Source organism: Lissotriton vulgaris, chromosome 7 (assembly GCF_964263255.1).
Source record: "Lissotriton vulgaris chromosome 7, aLisVul1.2, whole genome shotgun sequence".
Classification (NCBI taxonomy): Eukaryota; Metazoa; Chordata; class Amphibia; order Caudata; family Salamandridae; genus Lissotriton; species Lissotriton vulgaris.
In genome coordinates, this window is record NC_141695.1 from 1,296,306,955 (window position 1) to 1,296,319,099 (window position 12,145).

Below are 12,145 nucleotides of genomic sequence, written 5' to 3' on the forward strand. Positions count from 1 at the left end.
CAACCCAGCGTTGCTCGCTCCTGCCCCAAAGCTAAAAGCAGCTGCGAACCCCCAGTTTCCTAGCCTGATAGCAATAGATCGCATGCTGCAAAAACTATTGGTGTGGTGGCCAATGCCATAGAAAATACAGAGCGCCGCCTCTCGCTTCCTGCTGGTTCCTTTCTCCCCTTGCCCTCCTCTAATGCATCGGAGTTCACTATCAACTCCCAGAACTCGATATTGGCGCCATCTTTTGTTGCTCTTCCAGGGGCTGGCTACATCCCACTATCCCAAGATTTAGCCCTGATGGGGGGTAATGCATCTCCTGTGACTCTCTCTCCATCAGTAAGATTATCAATGACCCCCTCTATCTTTCAAAATGACGATATCACAGATTTTCCTTCCTAGGCAGTTATCTCTAATGACAATGGGTGCTGTGATACGTCATTAATTACCAATTCAGCTACTGACTCACAGCTTAGTATAAGCAGCGATGGCCCATCTGTAACAACTAGAGGGCAGCTGGCTAGGCGAAAGTCCAGGCACGATACAAAGGAATGCTCAGCCGCAAAAAATCGTAAGGGGAATGTAGGTGGGACTAAATGTAAGAAAGTGGCCGGTATGCATAATGAAATAAAGCAGAAGAATGTTAGTAGTAATGCAGTTGGTATTGTAACTACTAAAATTAACAACACAGGCTTACCTGCTGATGCACAATCATGGGAAAGAATGGAGACCCCCTCGGAGCCCCCCTGGAGAAATCCCTCAATAATCCAGTAAGCAGTGGACTAACTAGCGGTAATATTGCCCTGCTACCTATCACCAGCCCAAATGTAGTGTACCCTTTAATTCCTGCTAAAGAAACCCTACTCATCGCTCATATTGAGCAAATCATGAAGTCCTTCATACTACCAGTACTTGAGAGAATAAAAACTCTATCAGAAAGACTGGATCACTTTGAGCAAGGGACACTCGATAACTTTTTCTCTGTAAAGGCCTTAATTAAGCTTCAAGCTAAAAAAAGCCCTGTAATAGCTGCTCAGAAGAAAATTCCATCGGTGGACCCCTTGCAGATGGGTAAACATGCGTCTTTAAACCAACAAGGTGCCCCAGGGCCCCCGACTGAAACTAAATCCCCAGCGACAATAGTAAAAACAATAGTAAAAACAAAGGCCATTAAACCTAGAAAACAACCATCGACTAATGGGGACAAAAGAGCCAGTGAGAGTGCATCTGCATATACACAGAAAGGTGACCGCACTGATGGTATTGTAGAGACACAGAGTAAAGATCTATCTCTAAAGCCTGATTCAGCTCATGGCACTGAAACTTGTTTCTCTCATGTCAACTTGCCTCCAGCCTGTATGCCTTATGTAGTTGTTTTGGTGGGAGTTCCGCGGCTAATGCCGGGTAAGTCAGAGTCATATACCGCACTTAAAAACAAAACTACATTCTGGCTAAATAAAAATAGACCCCTCCCGAGGCAACTTGATGGCCATGTCCTTTTCGTCAGGCGAGTTAGTTGGGTGTGAAGCAAGATTAAAGATATTCCAGGCGTCTGTATTTTAGTTAATTTCAGGGATGCACAAGTTGCAAGTTTTATCTGTAGCCAGCAGAATGCACATGATGATAGTGGTATCAACACTCATGGTTGGGGTTATTTTTACTCACGGCCACCAGGTTGGCACCAGGAGCAGAAAAAAGGAAACCAATTTTGGGGAGGATTCGCTGGCGACTCCCATGCTTATCCAAATTCTGCTTTTTGCAGAGGTCCTGCTTACTATGGAACTAATAATAGGTATTGACACAGCGTTCATCTGTATACTAATCATTTGTTTGCCCCCGGTGGTAACATAAGGCCCCAATGGAGTAGGTCTTCAATTATATCCCTTGGGAATTCCCTTACACCCCTTAATCTAACCCCTGTGGAAATAACATACTCAGGGGAAAGGCAAGGGTTACCATCCCATATTGAAGAGTCTGATTGCTGGTCTATCGTTGGTGAGGAAATAGATAATAATCCCACGTGTAGGCCTGATCCAGCTAAAGGCCAGGTCACATATAACGTCCCTACAGGTATTTATATGCCCTCACCAGTTCTATCTACTGATCAGAGCCATGCTTCTTCGCTGCATGTCCTTTCGCCACTGTGTTTGGCAACTGAGACTGCAGGAGAGCAGCAGATTCCATCTAGTGTACGGACAAATTGTTCCCAGGACCAAGTAGTGGCTGATGGACTACTGATGAAGATGATCAGTTGGAACATAGCAGGTATTACTAGAAAGTTAGCTCTCCCAGATTGGAATACCTTGGTGGAGTCTCATAGGATTTGTATCATCCAGGAGACTTGGAGCCTGGAACCTAATCATAGAGTTGGCTACACCACATACTTCTTACCTGCAGTTCTGCCGGCGACTGGGAGGGGCCGACCTTCAGGCGGGCTCCTCATTTGGGTGAGCATTTCTTTGGGATGCAGCATTACGCAAAAGCAGTGCAATTCGTTAGACATCCTAGGGATCTCATTAAAAGAACCAGGTAGAGGGAGAACCCTTGACATATTTAATATATATGCTAGAGGCACTAAAGGTGGTTTCCTATCTCCCACAATTGCATTACTTGAAGGGGCACTTAGAGATTGCTGTGATGGCACGCAGGTATTGGTTGCAGGGGACTTTAGTTGCACATTCGAGCCCCTTGCGACGGAGGACATCCTGGACCTCACTGAGGACGATGCAAGGAGGGGTATACCAACGCTAACAATCGAACCAATAAAAAGATGGTCACAAAGGGCAATTCAAATGAATGCCCTGACCATGGAGTTTGGCCTAAGAGCAACAAACGGAAGAACAGCCTCAGACCCCCTAGGCGCTCACACATATAATAGGGCTAACCATACGTCAAGGATTGATTATATCCTCCTTGATATAACGCTTTGGCCAAGTGTCCAGGATATGGTAATATTACCTACTGTTGATAGTACCCACAATTTACTTTCATTGGGCCTAAAATATTTGTGGCCAAGCAAAAATAGCCCAGCTGAGAGGTTAAATCCACTTCAAAAGTTTTTCCTTCTAAATGTGGTAGGCGCCTTAAGTGGAGTAAAGTAGCTCTGGATGAAAATAAAGTTCTGACCATAGGAACACTGTTGGTAGCTACACAAAGTGAGCTAGACAAGATCCTTCTGGAACACTCTGATCCCTCTAGAGCAACTGCAGTGTTTCAGAATACCACCAAGTGTATTCCTGCTACATACGCGAGGGAGCGGGGAAGAAGGGTGTCAGAGGCCTAAGGCCAAGCACCCAAATGCAGACAAAAGAAGTCTGCTTTAATTAAGGCAGTCAAGGCAAAGTCTCAATTCTTGATTCAGCACGCTAGGAAAGAGTATAACCAGGTGATAGCAAATGCTAAAAAGGAGTGGGAGGACCTGTACTGGCAAACACTTAAAGAGGCCAGTGCGAGGAGGGATGTGGGTCGCTTCTGGAGCACTATAAGAGCTAGGAATAGGCCTGATAGCGATCTCATTACATGCAACATTACCGGTGAGGTATGGTTCGACCACTTTTCCAAATTGTATACTTGTCAGTCAGGAGCCACTAGTGGCTCTGCTCATTGCAGCCCTCTTATACTTCCAGGAGAAAACACCTTGTTCCCGTTTACAATCAAGGAAGTCGAGTATGCGATTAGTTGTATTGTGCCCCAAAAAGCAGCTGGCTCGGATGGGATTCCCAGGGATCTGCTTCGCTCCAATCTGTCGAAATGGGGAAAGCCTATCCATACTATGCTTATCGCTATCGATAAAGGTGCTGCTATCCCTGAATCGTGGAAGGGGGCTGAGGTCGTCCCTATTTTTAAAAAGGGGCATAGGGACGACCCTTCCAACTATCGCCCAATAAGCTTAATAGATTCCACTCAAAAGGTTGTTGTAAAGGTGGTACTCGAGAGAATCTTGCAATGGGCTAAAGAAAACGAGATTCTCTCTGAATACCAAGCGGGTTTCAGGGCGGGCACCGGGACAATAGAGCAGGCCTTTAGATTAAAGGCAGTCTCTATTTTGCGTTCATAGATCTAAAGACTGCCTTTGACCTTGTGCCTAGAGAACGCCTTTGGGGAGTGTTGGCTGATATGGGGATCCCTCCCAACATTCTGTCCATCCTAGTGAGGCTTCATGAAGGAAACTTTGCACAAGTGAGGTGGGGCACTGAGGGACAGAAAACCAACAGAATTCCGGAGGAGAGAGGGGTCCGCCAGGGATGTGTCCTTGCTCCCACTCTCTTCTCACTCTATGTGAATGGTGTGGTCGAGCACCTGCTAAAAAAACCATCAGATGCCCCATCCCTGGCGGGGGAGCGGATTCCTACCCACCTATTCGCCGACGACACACTCTTAATATCTAAGACCCCAGTGGTCCTCCAAAGCCTTTTAGACAACTTCCAGGTTTTCTGTATCCAACGAGGCCTAGTAATAAACACAGATAAAACAAAGTACTTGGTTCTGAACCCCCCCGAGTAAACTCAGCCGACCTCCGGTTCTAAATCATGTACCCCTGGAAAGGGTCACTGTATTCGACTACTTAGGCATTCGAATTTCAGATACCATGCAGTGGACCCCACATCTTTGTAAAATGTTGTTAAGCCACAAGAGGGTTACGGGGGCACTTCTTAAGGAACAGCGTTCCTCTTTGGTTAGACCGATTGCCCCTGTCATCGACATTTACAAAGTGAAGGGTGTTAGTTCAGCTCTCTATGGGGCAGAGTTGTGGGGTACCTCTAATGCAGATCATTTGACAAGGTCCGAAAATAAGTTCTTAAGGGTCCTAATGTCACTCCCACAAAGCACCCCAATGTTACCCTTGCTGCTTGATTTAGGTTGTCATCCTATTAGAGATCTGGCAAAACTCCAGCCGCTGCTCTTATGGGCCCGACTGTGGCGAGTACCTGAGCTTGCTAAGTATGCGAAGGGGTTAGCAGAAGTCATGGCGATGACTGGATGGTATAAAATAAAGTGGTTAAAAGATGTGAGATCCCTGCTTGGTAAACTAGGCCTCAATGAAGCCTGGGATAGCCGGTCTTGCCCCCCAAAGGCAACCCTAAAGATTCTCTACTGGAAATGGATCGCTTCAGAATTAGTACTGACCCAACTCTTGGCAGGATAACGGAAGAGTTCCTGAGGTTTAAAGATGTGCCATTTTGGGAACCCTACTTAGATATTGTTTGCAAATCAGCAGATAGGGCTCTGTAATTCAGGTTTAGGGTGGGGGTCCTTCCAGTGCCCGCCTTAACTGCTCGTTGGAACCCCCGTCTCAAACAATACCCTTTTGCCCTATCTGTCTAACCAAAATCGAATCTGTAGCCCATATCCTGTTTGCCTGCCCGGCATACGTGAATCCGAGGAAAAGGTGGCTTAAACCCATATGTCGGCTGTTGGGCACAAGGCACTTTAACGAGGCACTTCGTATTTTAATGTCAGAGACACGCCCATTGTTCGCCTGTGGTCTTGCAAAGTTTTTATCATGGTCATGGTCCATTAGAGCAAAAAGGCTTACTCAATGTGTTTAATTTGTATTTTAAAAAAGTCGTATTTATTGCTCTATTTTCTTTGTTTTTAAATTTAAAATTTGGTGTAAATGTATTATCGACAATCCCTTTTTATGTATAAGTGTGTTTTATAAATATGTGATGCTTTTATGATATGTTTTATATCGAAATAAAGCCTTATGATGATGATGATGATGATGATGAAAGAAAGGGTGTGGGGGGTAGACAGCTGTGACAAAAACAACAGCTGAGATCAAATTGGGGAGGGTGAGATGCAGGCTGTAAGCCCTCCTTGCATGCCTGCACCCCAACCTGCGCTGTAACCCACTCAGCTGCTGAAGAGGGTGTGGCGTAACGGCCAGACCTGCCACTGAGGAACAAGGTTCCAGTCTCGGCGTCGGCTCGACATGCTGTGATTCTGGGAAAATCACTTAATCTCCCTGTGTTAGACCTGTCAGCCCTTTGGTTGGTCCTCCCTATTATTTATTTATTTTTGTGCTTTTTTTTGCCTTCCAACTCCTTTCATTTTTATGTCCACTTGACTTTTCTTTTTTTTAAGTGTTGTCCTAGGGGATGGGTGCTTCCTTGTCCCTATAATTTTTCTGAGGCCTAGGTGCCTTTCTGACTGAATCTACAAGACCCACAAAATGGTGGTTTACAACTGCCACAACTGTTACCTCAGAACCTGGTGCCATTGGGTAATATGAGGAGTTCCAGAACTTTCTGGTCCAGTCTAGACCCTCTGGACCTGGGCCATAAGTATTGGAATGTTGTGCGGCCATTTTGTGTGGAGAGAGCGGAGGAAGGTGACACACAGGTCAAGAGCAAGCTGGAGTCCAGGCTGAGGTGTGAGGAGGTGGGCGCGCGGAAGAAGATCTGACAGCCTCTGGGGGCTGCTTTCCCTTCACTGTCTGACGCCCCCCCTCATCCGTAGATCTGACCCGGCGGAGCTGACTCCTCACGTCTTTCGTGAGGTACCGGTGAAAAGTGTCCTTTCCCCCAGCAAGTAACGCTGGACGAGACCCAAGTGGAACCTACAAGTAAGAGTGGCAGGGACTGTCCTATATCGGGGATTACTGCCAAGAAGACAAGAACTCCCGTGGAGTTAACCCCCTAACTGGTAGTCTTTAGTGACAGAGCAGTGGGATTTCCCTCAGCGTCCGAGAGACTTGCCCGAATTTGCCTCCCCCCCCCCCTGTATGGGGCCAAGACTTCTGCCATACTTCCCTTTACCCTTGCTGTCGCCTGGAGCCCTCGCGCGTCCAGCCTCTTGGCTGTCCTGACGCATCTCACCAGAGCTTACCCTTGTGTTGGGCATTGTGTGGCTTCACCGCCGCAGACTCTGGGCCGTCCCGCGCTCTCTGCGTCCCCGTTAACTCACCACTGCTAGCCTGGTCCCGTGTGGTGCTTGATGGGTGAGGGGTGTGCGCTGTGGGTGTCATTTGTACGCCGGACCGCCTGTTGTGAAGATCCTGGGAACCGGCGTTGACAGAGAGTGAGCGCTGCCTCAGGACAGGTTGCCAGGTTACTGAGACCTGAATAGATCCCCACCCGGCGTTGATAAGAAGAGGCCTGGAAGGTGTAAGGCGGGTTTGGAGGAAGCCGAGGGAGGAGTTGACCTCCGGTGTGGGCGTGTGGGGGAATTGCGCGGAGACAGCCGGAAAGGCTGTAATCAAAGCGCGACCTGCCTCCGGTGTAGATCCAGCCTCCATGTGCCTGCCTCCATTGATTCAGGTAACAGCAGTCATCGAGGAACACTGATCCCTCGGATTTCCAGGATCGGCTGTTCGTCTGTCAGAGCCTCACGCTTTGAAGTAAGCGGGGTGTTGGGCCTAGTGGGAGGGGAGGCACAGCACACAGAGACCTCTGCTGGACCTTAACTGATCAGACTCCCTGGCCCCGGAAGGAGAGAGTGAATGGTGGGCCCAGGGAAAGGAGACCAGCAGGGTTACACTGTAGGGATTCCCTTGTTACGAAGGATCTGCATGCCGAGAGACTGATACTGGCTGTCTGCAGCTGTCCTAGAATTAGCGCTTGGCAAGATACCAAACTGAGGGCATGTTGGTTTGCTCAAATTGGTGTGTAGCTATGTTTGTCTAAAAGTGTGAACCGCACTACATTGCTAAATTAATTCCTGAACTGCCTTCATTAAGTGAGTGTATTGTACTGATAACGTAATGCTTATATGAGTTAATGAATTGGCCTGCCTTTTCCTCTAGGCATTCATCTGCTTGTTTATTAATGCATTCAGCTGCTTGATTCTTTACTGATGTGAATTGCTACAGAACTGCCCATACGGCCTATCTCTCTTACTTTTGTATGAAAATGAGTCCTTGATTGAGATGGATTTTCACATCTACCCTGCTTACTAATGCTATGACTAAATAAGGTTCGCTTAAGTAATGAAATCTTATGTCATGACATGCTTTTACAAGTACAAGTGATCCAATGGTAATGTCTAAAATGTTGACTTATTAAATTGTGATGCAACTGAAAACCTAATTGAAAGGAAACCTAACAAAAGATTATTTTTATAAAGCGCTTCTATTTTTCCAACAAGGTGTGGTGTCTTCTTTTAGTGGATGGGCGCTGGGTTAACAGGTTAAGTGTGACGCAAGCATAACACGTTCGCTTCTGAGATTGGTCTTCCTACTCTGTGCCAGGCTACCCTATGTGGACTGGTGACCCCAGGTCCAACACCCTATGCCTACCAAAAATGAACGTGTACTTATCTAATGTAACTGGTGCTCATGTAAATGCCAGGTTGAGTTGGTGCTATATAGAAATTGCAAAAAATAAATAAATACCAGAGCACGAAACTCAGCGTGCTGTGGTTGGTATTAGCGCATCTCCTTCGGAGTTGACAGTCAACCACAGTGTTTTTGCAGCATTCATTGAACGATAACCTGTATCGCTGGGTTGAGTTACAAACTGACAGTGCAGCTTGGATGAGGCCATCAATCCGCACGCTCCCAAAGTTTCTATAGGAAATTGTACTGGGGCAGCACTACATAATCCGATTAAAGGCAGTACGAGAGCAGAAAACAGAATTATCGAAGTAGCCATGGCGCAGAATTATCGATGCAGCCATGGCACAGAATTATCGACGCAGCCATGGTGCAGAATTATCTATCCATAATTTCCAAAGGGCAGCATTGTTGGGTAGGAGAAGGGGCCTGGCAGCTTCAGCAACCGCCCTCCGACCTGGAACCACATTTGAATCCCGGCTTCGGCTTACCATCCTGTGATTCTGTGCATTTCACTTTATCTCGCCATGCCTAGAACATGTGTAACTAGCCTGGCTTTCTTGTAAAGCGCTTCAGTGCAACCGGGTTGAATATGTAATACAAACAATACATAAAAAACAAGCATTTGCAGGACCTATTGCATTGCATCACAGACAAGGGGGGGAGCACGGACAACAGAAGTGTAGGCGGGGGAAGGGGGAGAAAGGAGCGAGAAGGCACAGACAAAGTAGTGCTCACAGTCTAAATAACACGTTCTGTACCGTGTAACACTCGAAGTAAAGGGGCGAGTAGCCATGGGAGGGTACAAATGACAATATGGCCATAATAAGGAGGGACTAAGAAGCCTCATAATCAATCAGAAGGCAGCATTTACAAAAGACAATGACACTAGCCAATTAAAAACATAGGCGGAGAGTGGGCGGAGTTCCACTGCATACTCCATTACTGCATGCCTTGCAGCACATGCGTGCTGCTGCTATAGGCTTGACCTAAAAAGGAATAAGCTCATCAATAAAGATCATTAACAGACTGAGCGATCCGCTCCAGTCTGGCAAGCCACCCACTACCTGTCGAGCCATGCTGGAGGCACTATCACACTAGCTACAGCCTATCACACAAAGCTACCCTGCAGACTCTGCTTTCCAAGGGGCACTGTGCGCTGATAATCTAAGTTGGCAAGTACCACAGTCATAGCTGCCAAGTTTAAAGATTGTTTATGTGTGACATTTTCATGGTATCAAGGTACTTATGTGTGACTTCTACTACCAAATGTGTGACACTTAGTGGCACTTTCTCGTGTAAAACCAAGCAAAGAAGGCAAGAAAGGCACAAAAATATTACTAAAGCATGGTGTGGTAGTGTGCTGTCAGTTACAGACCACTACATTTACACAAGCAGTTTTACTGACAAATGCACTTAGCGCACAAATGATAATATGTGGAAATCGGGTTCCACAGAATATTTAATTTGTGCTTCAAGGAGTGTATTGATTTGTTTCCATAATAACACATTCATAGCATTTATGCCTTGGCTTACTGCTAAATGAAGTACAGTCTTCGGCCTCCATGCCCATAGGCAAGTTATGTGTTTCCAGTTGAGCTGAGTCTGTCTAACTTACCAGGGAAACTCTTAACAAAATACATTCTTTATTACCTGTTACAGAGATGTGTTACAGAGTTATGGACCCTTTTTCCTTTTCTTTCCCTAATCATGAAATCTGTTGAGCAGAGAATAGCTTGTTTGAAACTGTTAGACCTGGCATCTTTTGGCAACATGTCGCTGTCCACGCCCCTGTCTTTTTTCCTTCTGACCTCCTGTTTTTGATGGTATGCTGGACTTCGTTTTTGCTGGTTTGGTGTCTTTGCGTACTTTTACACTGCTATTCAGTGCTAAAGTGCTTATACTGTAAATTGTGTTATGATTGTTTTTCTATAAATCGGGTATTTGATTTACCTTAATTGCTACTCGCAAACTGCTAGTCGCAATTAAGGAATGCTGTCCCATTCATTCCTATGGGCCTTCAGGCCCATAGGAATGAATTGGATATTGCATGAGCAATTTGCGAGTACCAGTAGGTACTCGCAAATTGCTCATGCAATTTTAAGGGTACAAGGGGGTCAAAATGACACCCTGTTGCACCCCTGAAATTGGTATGTGTGAAACTTTGAAAAATGCACTAAAAAGTGCATTTTTCAAAGTTTTTGCAAATTACCATGAAGTTCAACTTCATGGTAATTTGCTACTCCTATTAGTGAAATTGCTATTTTTTTTACTTTAATGCATTTCATTTAAGGAATCTCAATTTGGGATTCCTCAAATGCAATCGCAATTTAAGGAATCGCAATGTAGAGATTCCTTAAATTGCGATTTTTTGCATTTGGGATGATGCTTCCCAAATGCAAAAATAACGGTCGCAAAGGGGCAGTTTCTGAGAATCTGCCCGTTTGCAACCGTTTTTTCCTTTGATGCATGTGCTTGTAAGACATTTTTTTGTAGCTACAGTAACGCAACATGTTTGCATTTGTGGATTGGGCAGCCAGGTTTCAGGCAAAAAAGAAAAACACTTTTGCTGGAAATGTCATTTTCTGTTTTTTTAATCTTGCAAAGTGCAGCCTCGGAACGGAGAAAAAAACAGTTCAAAGCATTTAAAAATAAATAAATCAAGGCACACCGGACGCAAAGTGGCCAGACTGGATTTATTCACATACGAACCTATAAGCACCTCTTTACAGAGTTTGCCATTTAAGCACAACTTTTTTTTTCTTGTCATTATTTGAACAGCATTGGAGTGCACCATTCCTGGAGGTGCCATAACAAAGGCAGTAAGGGGCCATCAGGCCTCCTTTTGTTGTATTATCTTGGCTGGGGCTATGGGGGCGGGGAGGAGATGAACACCTGAAAGCAATGGAGGGAAAACAAATGCACACAGCTTATCACTTTTCAGGCAATGAAACAAGGCATGCTCTTCAGTCCCCGTATAAAAGAAATAGGCATGCATTGTAGGAATATTAGATGTGCTGGTCTGTTCCAGTATTTACACAAATGACAATTTAAATACCTTTATTTTGCTTTATTTTTTTTTATAGTGCTATAGCGCTACTCATCCCAATGCAGAGTGTCAGAGCGCATTATATCACACGCACACATTATACTTTGACAATAAATCATATGTGTGTAAATCAATGTGTATGATGTGTTAATTAAGACAGTGGGGGTTACAAGGTGTAGGAGCCACATGTCGGTCGTAGCTCACTGTGCTATATTAGACGGATTATAATTTATGAACTACAAGTAACAAAAGGACCTCTCTGTTCAAAGCAGTAACCCATTTACCTGTCTACATAAATCTATCTAAACCTATAACAACCAAGTAACCATTGCCCATTTTAAAAAAGGTGAAAAATACTAGCTGCAGTGTTTTTATTCCTTGCAACAAAAATAAATGTGGCTAAATGCAGATAAAATGACAACAACAAAAATATGGATAAATACAGACGGCAAGTTAAAAAAATAAAAAAATACCATAAAACCGGGAGACCTAGCTATAATGGGACCGGCCTTGTAACATTTTACAAGTATAACTTTCCATTGGGAAGAGAGAGAAATAGAGATTAGGCTTCCTGAACTTGGAATTTAACAATACATTTTTTAGTGAAAATGATTTTTATAATTTAAAAAGTTGGCATTTTCTTGCTTAACCATCCTGTGTGCCTTTGCCTGGTTGTGTATTCCCCGTCCGGGTTGAGAGTGACTGGAGCTGGGGATGTGCATTTACACTAGACAGACACACGGGCGAGGTTGAGGTGTGTCCTGCCTTTCCTTGGTGACTCATAGCCAGGATGATTAGACCTGGCTGCATTAAGAGTGGTGGGAGGAGTGCTTGCA